This window comes from Chrysemys picta, chromosome 15 (assembly GCF_011386835.1).
Source record: "Chrysemys picta bellii isolate R12L10 chromosome 15, ASM1138683v2, whole genome shotgun sequence".
Lineage (NCBI taxonomy): Eukaryota > Metazoa > Chordata > Testudines > Emydidae > Chrysemys > Chrysemys picta.
The window spans coordinates 377,156-389,627 of NC_088805.1; the positions used below are offsets into that span (position 1 = coordinate 377,156).

A 12,472-nucleotide genomic window follows, 5' to 3' on the forward strand; every position below is an offset into this window, starting at 1 on the left:
TTGAAGGAGATAATGCTGTCCACGTCTTGTTTACAATGTCACCTGAAAGTCAGAACAGGCTTTCGCATGGCACTGTTGTAGCCAGCATTGCAAGATATTTACATGCCAGATACGCTAAAGATTCATATGTCCCTTCATGTTTCAACCACCATTCCAGAAGACGTGTCCATGCTGATGACGGTTTCTGCTTGGTAATGATCCAAAGCAGAGTGGACCAATGAATGTTCATTTTCATCATCTGAGTCAGATGCCACTAGCAGAAAGTTGATTTTCTTTTTTGGTGGTTCAGGTTCTGTAGTTTCCACATCGGAGTGTTGCTCTTTTAAGATATCTGAAAGCATGCTCCACACCTCGTCCGTCTCAGATTTTGGAAGGCACTTCAGATTCTTAAACCTTGGGTCGAGTGCTGTATCTATCCTTAGAAATCTTACATTGGTACCTTCTTTGTGTTTTGTCAAATCTGCTGTGAAAGTGTTCTTAAAACGAATATGTGCTGGGTCATCATCCAAGACTGCTATAACATGAAATACATGGCCGAATGTGGGTAAAACAAAACAGGAGACATACAGTTCTCCTCCAAGGAGTTCAGTCACTAATTTAATTAACATTTGTTTTTTTAATGAACAGCATCAACATGGAAGCATGTCCTCCAGAATGGTGGCCGAAGCATGAAGGGGCATATGAATGTTTAGCATATCTGGCACATAAATACCTTGCAATGCCAGCTACAAAAGTGCCATGCGAACGCCTGTTCTCACTTTCTGGTGACATTGCAAATAAGAAACAGTCAGCAGTATCTCCCTTAAATGTAAACAAACTTGTTTGTCTTAGCAATTGGCTGAACAAGAAGTAGGATTGAGTGGACTTGTAGGCTCTAAAGTTTTACATTGTTTTATTTTTGAGTGCAGTTATGTAACAAAAAAAATCTACATTTGTAAGTTACACTTTCACGATAAAGAGATTGCACTACAGTACTTGTATGAGGTGAACTGAAAAATAGTATTTCTTTTGTTTATCATTTTTACAGTGCAAATATTTGTAATAAAAATAATATAAAGTGAGCACTGTACACTCTGTATTCTGTGTTGTAATAGAAATCAATATATTTGAAAATGTAGAAAAACGTCCAAAATATTTAATAAATTACAGTGCAATTAATTGCAATTAATTTTTTTAATCGCAGTTAAGGGATGGAAAGTGATTGGCAGCAAGGTCACCCACAACGTCACTGACAGAGGCAGGTCTGAAGCATGGTACTGATACCAGTCCAGCTCCAACGATTAGACCACACCCACTTCCAAATTCAGAAAACCCAGGAGCCCTGACTCTGACAGCCAAATGACAAGACCAAACTCCCTCTCATTCAGGAAGCCATAGAAGGGACTGTCTGCTGAGTCCTCCTCTAAATTCCCACTGTCAGAGCCCATTGCTAGTGGGTGCCAAGCGACTGAGCAGGGAACTTCTCTGAGAGACTCCTAGGTGTTGCCAGCCAGGTTGCACTGTTAATCTCTGCTCTCCCAGATAATCCATCAAAGTTTTTCCCTAATATCCAACCCTAAATCTCCCCCACCACAACTTGAGACCATTACTTCTTTTTTATATATAGATAGATATACACCTAGAAGGGACCCTGAAAGGTCATCAGGTCCAGCACCCTGCCTTCACTAACAGTGTTAAGTACTGATTTTGCCCCAGCTGGCCGCTCAAGGAGTGAACTCACAACCCTGAGTTTAATAAACCAATTCTCAAACCACTGAGCTATCCATCTAGTACCACTAAGAACAGTCTAGATCCACCCTTTTTGGAATCCTCTTTAATATTTTTATGAAACCTATGAGTGCCTCAGTTTTCCCTCTGCTGCATTATTACCTAGCGGAGGGGGACAATGTCTGTTTGTTCTCTGGGCAGGTGTGAATGGTGCCTAGCTGTCTGCGGTCTTAGGTCCCATATCAATGGACCTCTTGAGAAGACAATGGCAAATCCTATTTCCCAGACATGGACTCCTAGCAACCAACAACCCAGAGAAAAATGGACTTCTCCACCTCACAGCAGGGATGCTGAGCCATATCTCCCCAGCACCAGAACAAAGGACTGAGGGGGTTGAGGTGGAAGTTAAGTGTTGGGTCTGGGGAGCAGTCGGAGGCATACCTGAACTGGGACAAAGGGAGATCAGAGGAACAGGGCTGTGGGCTTTGTGCTGACTGGGATGCTGTAACTTTCTTTTCTCTGTGCTAACCAAGACTTCCTATGCTGTGTTTCAGTTAACTAATAAACTCTTCTGTTTTACAACATAGGCTGAGTGTCACTGCAAATGCTGACGGAAGAGGTATGGTGCTCCCTAAGATTGTATAAGTTTCCCTGTAGTGAGGCAAGACTCACTGGTGCGGCGTCTCCTGCTGGTTATCCTGGGAATTAGCTTGATTCCAGCCTGGAGCGCCCTCTGCAGGCCGGTAGCTCACCTGCCGCTGGCCCCCATGTCCCTCCCGGAGCCAGGTGCCCTTTACCTCTGGGTTCTGCCCCAGCAGTACCCCACCATGCTCTGGGTCTCCCCTCCCAGGTGAACCCTCAACCCTCTCACCCACCTTGACTCAGTGGCTACTGCCAGTCATCATCTAGGCGTCATCTGCTCCCCACAGCTACTCATATGGCTTTATCATGGCCTAGAGTTGCCAATTTTGGTTGGACGTATTCCTGGAGGTTTCATCACATGACATAATCTTTAATTAAAGATTAATCTTTAATTCCTGGAGACTCCAGGCCAATTCTGAAGGGTTGGCAACCCTAATCATCGCCAGGCTGCGGCTCCGAGGCCCCGCCCCACAGCCGGAGCCAAGTTGGGGAGCAGTGCGGGCAGCTATGGGGAGCCTAGGTCCCTCCACCTGCCCCAGGCAAAGGGCCCGGGGGCAGGGACATGGGAAGAGGGCTGCTTTCAGCTCCCCCTATCCAGGACGGGGTGGATGGCAGGCTCCCTGGCCTCACCCCGGCTTGGCCAGAGGCAGGGCCTCAGGGAGAAAAGGAGGGATAAGGGTGGTTCCCCCCACACACACTTTTGGTATGGCTCTGACACCCTTCGCTTTGGAGTGCTTGAGTTTGCAACCTCACTATTCTTTTAAAGTACTTTTGTTTGTAATTAATATTAAATATTCACCATAAAATGAATACACTGCTACTGTCATAACTATAAAGGGAAGGGTAACAGCTCTCCTGTGTACAGTACTATAAAATCCCTCCTGGCCAGAGACTCCAAAATCCTTTTCCCTGTAAAGGGTTAAGAAGCTCAGGTAACCTGGCTGACACCTGACCCAAAGGACCAATAAGGGGACAAGATACTTTCAAATCTTGGGGGGGGGAAAGGCTTTTGTTTGTGCTCTTTGTTTGGGAGTTCGTTCGCTCTTGGGACTGAGGGACCAGACATTAATCCAGGTTCTCCACATCTTTCTAAACAAGTCTCTCCTATTTCAAACTTGTAAGTAAATAGCCAGGCAAGGCATCTTAGTTTTACTTTGTTTTCTCAACTTGTAAATGTACCTTTTACTAGAGTGTTTATCTTTGTTTGCTGTACTTTGAACCTGAGACTAGAGGGGGGCCCTCTGAGCTCTTTAAGTTTGATTACCCTGTAAAGTTATTTTCCATACTGTGGAAGCAGAGAAAGAACTGACAGGAAGGGGATGCAATACATGACAGTTCGTTAGCAAGAGTCAGGCTAACTGTAACCCTGATAACGCAAGATTTGTAGAAGCGAGGATTGTGTGAGGCGGGTGAGAAAGAGCTGTGTAAGAAGTCATTATGACCTGGTATAGATAAGGTGTAGAAGACCTTGTATAGATAAGGTATAGAAAATATTGTATGTTGGCAAGAGTCAAAACAAGTGAGGAAATGAGATATCAAGATGGCCTATGTATAAACAAAATGCAACTGTTGCTCATTATTGTCTGTAACAAAAGGTATAAATGCTTGCTGTAATTGTTTACCTGTTGAGAGACCTGCTTAGCTCTCTCCCTCTGTGCAATTGTGAGAGTTAATAAAGCATCTGACTTGCTATACCTAAACAAATAGTGAGAACTCTGTTTTTCTCCGACAATTTGGGGGCTCGTCCAGGATGGCAACGCCCGCAGAGGCACCGGCAGCTGCTACGGATCGTTCCCCTTTGAACCCCATGGCGCCACAATAGAGGTAGGAGACCTTTTGAAATCTCTATTGGGGTGTCGGAGGAGGACTGTCCGTGGGGCCGTCTGTCCCTGTTGGGCTCATGCCATCCGAACTTATTGACTGTGCAGCAAGGTCAGATGCTGAGCGGCTTAGGGGAATTGTTGCCGCCCCCTGTATGCATATGCGAGGTGCATAGGTATGCACTGGTGTTGAGGGGTTGTTACCGCCTCAGGAGGGTAACATCCCCGAGTGATGCATCGAGGTACTTGGGAATAGTACCTGGAATAAGGCCTTGGTCTTGGTGTGTGTGTGTGTGTGTGTACACCAGTGTGAATTGAGTGTTACCGGAAGACGCCCAGAGTACTCTGCGAAGTCTTTTGGCTCGTGACCAGAACTACTCTAACGCAAGCCCGGTAACTAGAGGATCTTTTAGGAGATCCGACCCACGGTGGGCTAACTCGGCCTGGCATCATCCGGCGAGGAGGCTACCTGGGTCTAGGAGTGTGTGAACCCATCTTCCCTCCCCTTTTCCTCTCCGTGTGAGCCACTGACAGTCTGATCATCTCACTGGATGCAACAGAGTAAGCGGCGCCGTCTCTCTGAGACTAGCCGACGCTCTTTGCTGAAGGGAGGTGTAGGAGGGTCGTGGCCATCCTCGTTAGTCTCTCCTGTGTGAATACCCTGTAGGGAGAGATCCTTAGTTTATGTGCCGCTAGCGCGGACAGGGCATCCTCCTCCCTGTGTGTGTGATTGGAAAATGGGTGGGGGACAGTCTAAGGATTCCCTCTCACCCACTAAGGGTACCCCAGCTTATTTCATGTACGTACATTATGGTACTAAAACCTGCAAGTATTTAGAGAATTGAAATCATTACACGCGTGAAAATTCATCTAAACAATGCCCACTAGAAGGTACCTTCAATCTAGATAAGATCATACATCTCAGAGGAGCTTTTGATCACCAAAAAGCCTCTGACACACAATGGGAGCAATTTGTCTATTGAGGAAAGGAACGGGTTAATTTGAAATTCAGCTTGGTCCAGAGATAAAGAGAAAGTTAATCTGCATTCAAGGTCAAGAATCAATGCAGACCAGGCTATGTACAAAGAAAAACTGCTTTCGGCCCCAGCTGACTGTGAAAAAATATAGACATAGTCAAACCAAAGGCAATACAAGTTACAGTGCTGAGATTACATTTGCAAAGCTTAACTGTCCAGTGAGATCCAACAGTCGGCCTTTGCGACCCTGGAGCTGGCGTGGTTTGGGGAAGCTGAAGAAGCCTAGGCAGCCGGCCTGGACTGGAATCACTGAAAAGACACCCCAGGAGACCTCAGGGTGTAAAAGAACTGCCCTCCCAAGAGAGGAAGCAAGTTGGAGATTGCACAGCACCTTCTCTGAACGTTATACACAGACGTGACCAGTCTGGACGTACGTGTGTGAGTATGAAAGTGTGCCTACTCTCAGCCGCAGTAAGTCTGAGAACCGGAGAGGGATTTAGCATTCCTCTTTCCACCCCGGCTGACCGGGAAGGGTGTCAGGTGGATCTACCCCAGTCGTAGCAGGACTGGGCAATAGAGAAGTTGGAGAAAAGGGAAGAGTTGTGTACTTGATAACTAGAATTGAGCAATTAAGAGCATAGATCATGAACCAGGCAGCAACTCAAACCTACGCCCAGGGCAAGTTGCAAGCCTTGAGACAGGACTTCCAGGCAGAAAAGGAAGCACTGGCTAAGCAAGTACCGGTCCTTCAGGGACTTGTCAGAATTTAACCATTTGTGTTTGCATATGCTGTAAGAGCAGTGTGTTTGCCACAAGAGAAAATTGAATAGTTAAATGCCAATGGGTCATGCGTTTTGCCCAAGTGGCAAGCCTCACGAGGGAGGACTCGGGTAGCCTTGTGAGTAAGAATGTTTAAGAGAAGAGACCAGGAAGGGTGGGGGCTAGTTGAGAAGCCCACCCTCCTATCTAAATTGGTAGTGAAAAAGCTGGTGCCCATGGAAGGGACGGTTCAGCGAGAAAAGCAGGATCGGGCCCAAGCGGGCAGGCAATAGATAGAGAGATTGGAGAACAGGTTGGAAACTTTGAGGGCATAGTGGAAGGAAAGGAGTAAGTAATTATAAGCATGGGGATTTCAAATCCCCAGGATAATAATTGAAATGGTAAAATGTGTGTAAGACAGAGTCTTTGTACCAAGGTGCAAGGCTCTCCTTTCTTCTGCTGAATAAAGCAACTCTTCCTTATCCCTGTCTGGCTGTTATTGGCTCTCAGCTAGGTGGACCCGATATTTTGGTGACAGTTACTGGCGACTCCGGTTAATGAATTTCTGTCTTATACATTTAGGTGTTAGGTGTGTGGATGGAACTGAGCCTCTCATTTGTAATTCCTCAGAGTGGAAGCCATCGCGTGCAATGAAGCTCTGAGGTTGAATTGGGATCCTTCTGTCCCGTCCCCTGTAGCTGTCAGTATTAGTAGAAATTCCTGTAATAGGATCCTATTAGGCCATAATTCCCTCTGTTCTCTGTGTAATTCTCTGTTAGAGTATCAGCAGGCAGATGGGTGGGTCTCTGGTAAAACCCTCTAAGGATAGCCCTTTGAATTATATGTTAAGTAAATGACTTTTACCCAGTGTTCAGGAAAGAATAAAGATTTGAATTTGTTTTTGGGTAACAAAATAGCAGATGTAAGATCTGGTAAAAAGAGAGAGAAGGACAGTGCCCCTGGCTCTGTGTGGTCGAGCTGTCACTTTACTAGGGGTGCATGGAGATTTTGTAAGCACAAAAGAAACAGTTACACCTTGTGTAGAAATTGATGTGGCTAGTGTTGTGGAAATTGAATTGTGAAGAGGATGTGCATTTTCCCCAGAACATGTGCAGTGTATATTGTAGCAGAGGTAAAAGAAATGCAAACCTACCAATATAGGTTGTGTTGTCTCTTTCAGATCACTGGGTGTTTGAAAGCAGGAGTTAGAAGTAAAAGGCAATCAAAAGTCTGGGAAAGTTAATTGTGTCCCTTTTTACATAAGAATTTTTAAGCTGTGGATAGCTTTGGATCTGGAAGCAAGCCAGAAAGCATCTGTATTAATGCAATTTTCTAACTAATAAGGTAGAAGCCACTGAAACCTGGGCTGCCTATGAAACAAATACAAGGAAATATGGGGTAATTCCTCTGTTTTGTCTAAAATCAACAAGAGTATGTGTGTATATAAAGGAAATATTTTAAGCAATGACTGACTACCCAGAAGGGGTAGACCTCTGTTCTTTTGTCTTTCAGATCATCAGAGAAAACGGATGCCAGCTGAACAGCATTCAATGTACCATGCATTTACTGGTACAATAGGAACTATTTTTGTGTTCTTTGTCCTGTCTTGTGGTGTTTGTCTTGTGGCCAGAATTGTTGGGTTTAATATTTTCATAAGACAGTCTAGTTCAAAATTAAATAGAAGGGTTAAATCAAAAAGCAGATACTTGTTTTTATTCAACTTGGAATACAAAAAGTGTTTGGATAAATCAGGAAAATGTGATATACTAAAGTCTAATACAGTTGCTTAAGTAAGAAAAAAACTTCATTGGCCAGATTTTTTTTTTAATTGAAAAAAATTGTTGTTACAATTTGCATACCAACAGTCTTTGGAAGCAAGGACATGGAAGGTTAACCCACTCCCCATATTGCCCATGGGATCCTTCTGGCTACTTCAGATTTCTAGCCAGAGAGCTGGGGAGGGAGAAAAGCTATTGGACACCTGAGGTTGTACCGAGTGGACTCCTCAAAAGTGGGTGTGCTTGTCCCGGTTTATTGCTCCAAAGCTCTGTAATAAAGTTATTTTACTGGAAGGGTGTACATGGCATACATTGAATAATAAGACTAATGTACTGTATAATGGCAATGTGTATGTGTTCATTGTTGGGAAAAGGTGTATGAGTGAAAAGTGGAAGTTTCCTTTGTAGGTTAAAAGAAGCCAAGAAGGGGAGAAGGAAAAAGAACAGAATGAGTTAACTGAGGGAAAATAGCTAGCAAGCTCAGTCCAAAGATAAGATGCTGGCACCATCCAAGGACACTGCCCACAGCTAAGACTTGGCTGATAGCTAAGAAAAGGGGGGCCTGAATGTGCCCAAGCAACTATGAGATCTGCAAAACACTGCCAGGCATTAATGAAATGTGTTAGGTTTCTTTTCTCACAGATAAAAGAAGTGCTACCCAAAGACCCTAGCAGCCCTGCCATTTATTGAAACAAGGAGACTGAGTCTACGTAAAGTCCATCAACGAAAGACTGCTTTGGCTCCACACTGGAAAGGCCCTTTCCAAGTCCTGTTAACCACCACCACCACTGTGAAGTGCCAAGGACTACCTGCCTGGACCCAGGCTTCTCACTGTAGAAAGACCCCTCCACCTCGGGAGGACTCTCCGACTGATGATAAGCCTATTTCTCCTTCTAGCTCTGCTGTGTCTTCTGGACAGCAGGAAAAAGAAAGAAAGAAAAAAAAAGACAAGGTGAAGTGCTAGTAACCTCTCCCTTGTCCACTGACAGACCTACTGTGCCTCTGGATTTTTCTAGAAGAAGCAAAACCATTACAGGGTGATGTGCTAGTAACCTCTCCCCTGTATGATGCTAAACCACACTGTTTCAGGAAAAGAGAAGAAGGAACACTTGCTTCACTGAAACCACAAAGTCCAGGGATTCCTGACTACAAGAGACATTAAGAACTGACCCTGGTGAAGAAACAAAGAATTATACACTGGCAGGAAGAAACTTGTGGGACCCATGCTTGGGAACGTGGTATTGATTGGATTTTGGGGTTTATTCTACAGGCTGCGCCCTGTGTTTTGGATAAGTCCTTCAGCATGTATTGCCCTCCCTAATTGGATTTTAAATGATAAGTACCAAAGGCACCTTGTTGCCATTGCCCCTGCCATCTCCTCCATTACACTATTACCCCTGTAACACATCCAAATACAGACAATGCCATATATTTGATAAAACCAATGACTAAGGCCTTCACACTTTAGTGATTTATTTAAATATTGTTTGAAAAAATATATTTTTAAGGTTCAGGATATCCCATATAAGCGAACAATTGAATGGATCAGTGGAGATAAAAGTATATGATATCACTACCAGTGAACCCCAAGAATTTATAATTGCTCACAGGGGGCTGCCATTAGATTAGCACAACAGAGGGCTTGGGTTATTTCCTCTAGAAAGAAGAGAGACTTGACCGGATCCCTTTGGGATGGGGCCAATAATGCAGCAGCAGTTTGGAATATTTTTAAGAACCAAGAACATGATGAGAAATTGGGGCAACTAGAGAAGGCCATTGGCCTTGTTTCTGGAGCACAACTAACCCAGGTACAGGCTGGAGTTGGTGAGTTACATGTTATTTCTGCCCTTAGTTCAATGACCCAGAAGTTGCTGACAGAGATGGTATTGAATATCACTGAGGCTGGGAAGGCATTGCAGTGGGATCTAGCATGTTCAGAAGTCAGGATTTCCTGAATGACCAGCTAATGGCCATTTGGAATGATCTAGAGCATCAGGCTTGGCCCACTGCCCTTACAGACACATCAGGAGTACCATCTGATCTGTGGCCATGGAGACATACTTGGAAACTTTCTGGGTGGAAGTGTGGACGTTCTCAGTGCTCCTTCCAAGCATATGGACCGGTTCAGGGGGTGTGGGCTCCCACATACCGAATCCTGCCGGGTCCATGGGGAGGATGCATGTGGGATTGGGTAATTCACCGAGACATCTGGGAAATTAGACCGCCTGGTATGCCCAATCGATTTTTAGTCAGTGCTCCTGGGATTACATCTGACATTTGGATGGGGTTAGGGAGTCAATGGACATTTTGGCCATTACAACCCCCACAGCTTCAGTGTATCCGTAAACTGAAGCCAGGAGAAGTTGTTACTCTTCATGACTACGTTTGCTGGGAGGGTAGGGGACAAGGAACTACCCTGACAGGACACTTATTTTTTAAGCTAATGATAGCTGTGTGTATGTTAAAGCCACCACATTGCAAGACATACATTTTAATCTCATTACCACTGCAGGCAATCATATTATTTACTGGCCTGCAGATAGAATTTTGCAAGTAGTCCTTAGGTTGCAGATACCCTTTAATTGGACTAGTTTAGTACCTGATCGATTTTAAAATTTGTTTTCACTGTTACCAGAGATTCAGAAAATCTCTGAAGTACAAGGGCAAATTCACATGCTTCAAAATATGTATCAAGTTAAAAAGTATGCCTTTCAGACAGCTTATAGAGTATCCACCTTATGTACTAAGTATGATGTATTGTGTTATATGACTAAGGCTGTACAACAACCCCATCATATTATCGCTATGGGAATGTTATTGCTTGTGTTGTGCAGGAGTATGTTATTGTTGATGTAAAGGACGTAATAATAGTAATACCTTTCATGTCCATGCTCATCATGCATTGTCATTACATCCAATCAAAACCCCTAAGGTTGAAGCATCTGATGTAGAATCTGAATTCCGAGATTTAATGCAAATAGAGATTTGAAAATGTTTGTTGTACTAGTAGTACAAAAGGGGGGGTTGTGGAAGTAGAGAAAGAACTGACAGGAAGGGGATGCAATACATGACAGTTCGTTAGCAAGAGTCAGGCTAACTGTAACCCTGATAACGCGAGATTTGTAGAAGCGAGGATTGTGTGAGGCGGGTGAGAAAGAACTGTGTAAGAAGTCATTATGACCTGGTATAGATAAGGTGTAGAAGACCTTGTGTAGATAAGGTATAGAAAATATTGTATGTTGGCAAGAGTCAAAACAAGTGAGGAAATGAGATATCAAGATGGCCTATGTATAAACAAAATGCAACTGTTGCTCATTATTGTCTGTAACAAAAGGTATAAATGCTTGCTGTAATTGTTTACCTGTTGAGAGACCTGCTTAGCTCTCTCCCTCTGCACAATTGTGAGAGTTAATAAAGCATCTGACTTGCTATACCTAAACAAATAGTGAGAACTCTGTTTTTCTCCGACAATACTGATTTTACAAAGATGATTTTTTACCTTTTTCTTTAATTAAAAGCCTTCTTTTTAAGAACCTGATTGATTTTTCCTTGTTTTTAGATCCAAGGGGTTTGGATCTGTATTCACCAGGGAATTGGTGAAAGGTTTCTCAAGGCTTCCCATGGAAGGGAATTAGCTTTGAGATGGTGGCAGTGGACCAGAGCTAAGCTGGTAGTTAAGCTTAGGAGTTTTCATGCAGGCCCCTACATTTGTACCCTAAAGTTCAAAGTGGGGATACAGCCTTGACATGGTGGCAGAGTGGTGGGATTCATTTTAAACCCAAAAGCCAGCAAGATTTTTTTTTCCTTCTAGCTGCTTGGAAAGCAGAGCTGAAGGTAGATGCATATCTTATCTCTCCTTGCCTGAAGGCAGAGGTGTTAAGTTTTTTTAACAAGAGCCTTTGTTAAGAGAAGGGTTCAATTAATGAGCAAACGACTGGTAAAAGGAATTTACAAGCTGAATTGTTTTTTTTTTCTTTTTACATCCTTGGGAGTAGCTAGTTAGAAAGTCTCTGTTAACTCAGCAGCAGCCAGAGCTAAGTACATCCCAGTTTCAGTCAACTGCAGAGGGGTGTGACCCAGCACAAGAAAACAGGAAAATGACTACCAAAGAAGTAGCTAACAAAATAGAACTGGCCAAACTAGAAGCAGAAGAAAATGAAAGAAAACATCAGAGACTGCTTCAATTAAAAAAACTCAAGACAGGGCAGAGAGAAATAGAAGAGAAAGCCAAAGAGGAGGCCCATGAAAGAGAAGAGAAAGCCAAAGAGGAGGCCCACAAGAGAGAGATGGAGCTGGAAAAAGCCAAAGAGGAGGCGAGAGAAAAAGAAAGGAAGCATGAACTGGAAGTAGCAAGGGCTAGGCCGGATGCAACAGCCACTCCTAACAACTCCTCTCCAGGTACCACTTCCCATCCCAGAAAATTCCCCACCTACAAGGCAGGCGATGATACTGAGGCCTTCTTAGAAAATTTTGAAAGGGCCTGCCTTGGATACAGCATCCCTATAGACCAGTACATGGTAGAGCTGAGGCCGCAGCTCAGTGGACACTTAGCAGAGGTGGCGGCTGAAATGCCTAAGGAGCACATGAACAGTTATGAACATTTTAAAAACAAGGCCAGACTCAGAATGGGGCTAACACCCGAGCATGCCCGTCGGCGGTTCAGAGCCCTAAGGTGGAAACCAGATGTGTCATTTACCTGGCATGCCTACCACATTGACAAAAATTGTGATGCCTGGGTATCAGGAGCAAATGTTAAATCTCTGGAAGATCTGGTTTCCCTAGTAAAAAT

The 12,472-nt window shown here is 44.1% G+C and overlaps 1 long non-coding RNA gene across 1 annotated transcript; it reads left to right on the plus strand.

The window, feature by feature from the left end:
• Window positions 1-1,351: 1,351 nt before the first annotated feature.
• Window positions 1,352-11,126, plus strand: LOC135975773 (uncharacterized). The gene is made up of 2 exons (XR_010592798.1): window positions 1,352-3,466; window positions 4,099-11,126. It is a non-coding gene; the product is annotated as an uncharacterized LOC135975773 (long non-coding RNA).
• Window positions 11,127-12,472: the final 1,346 nt, after the last annotated feature.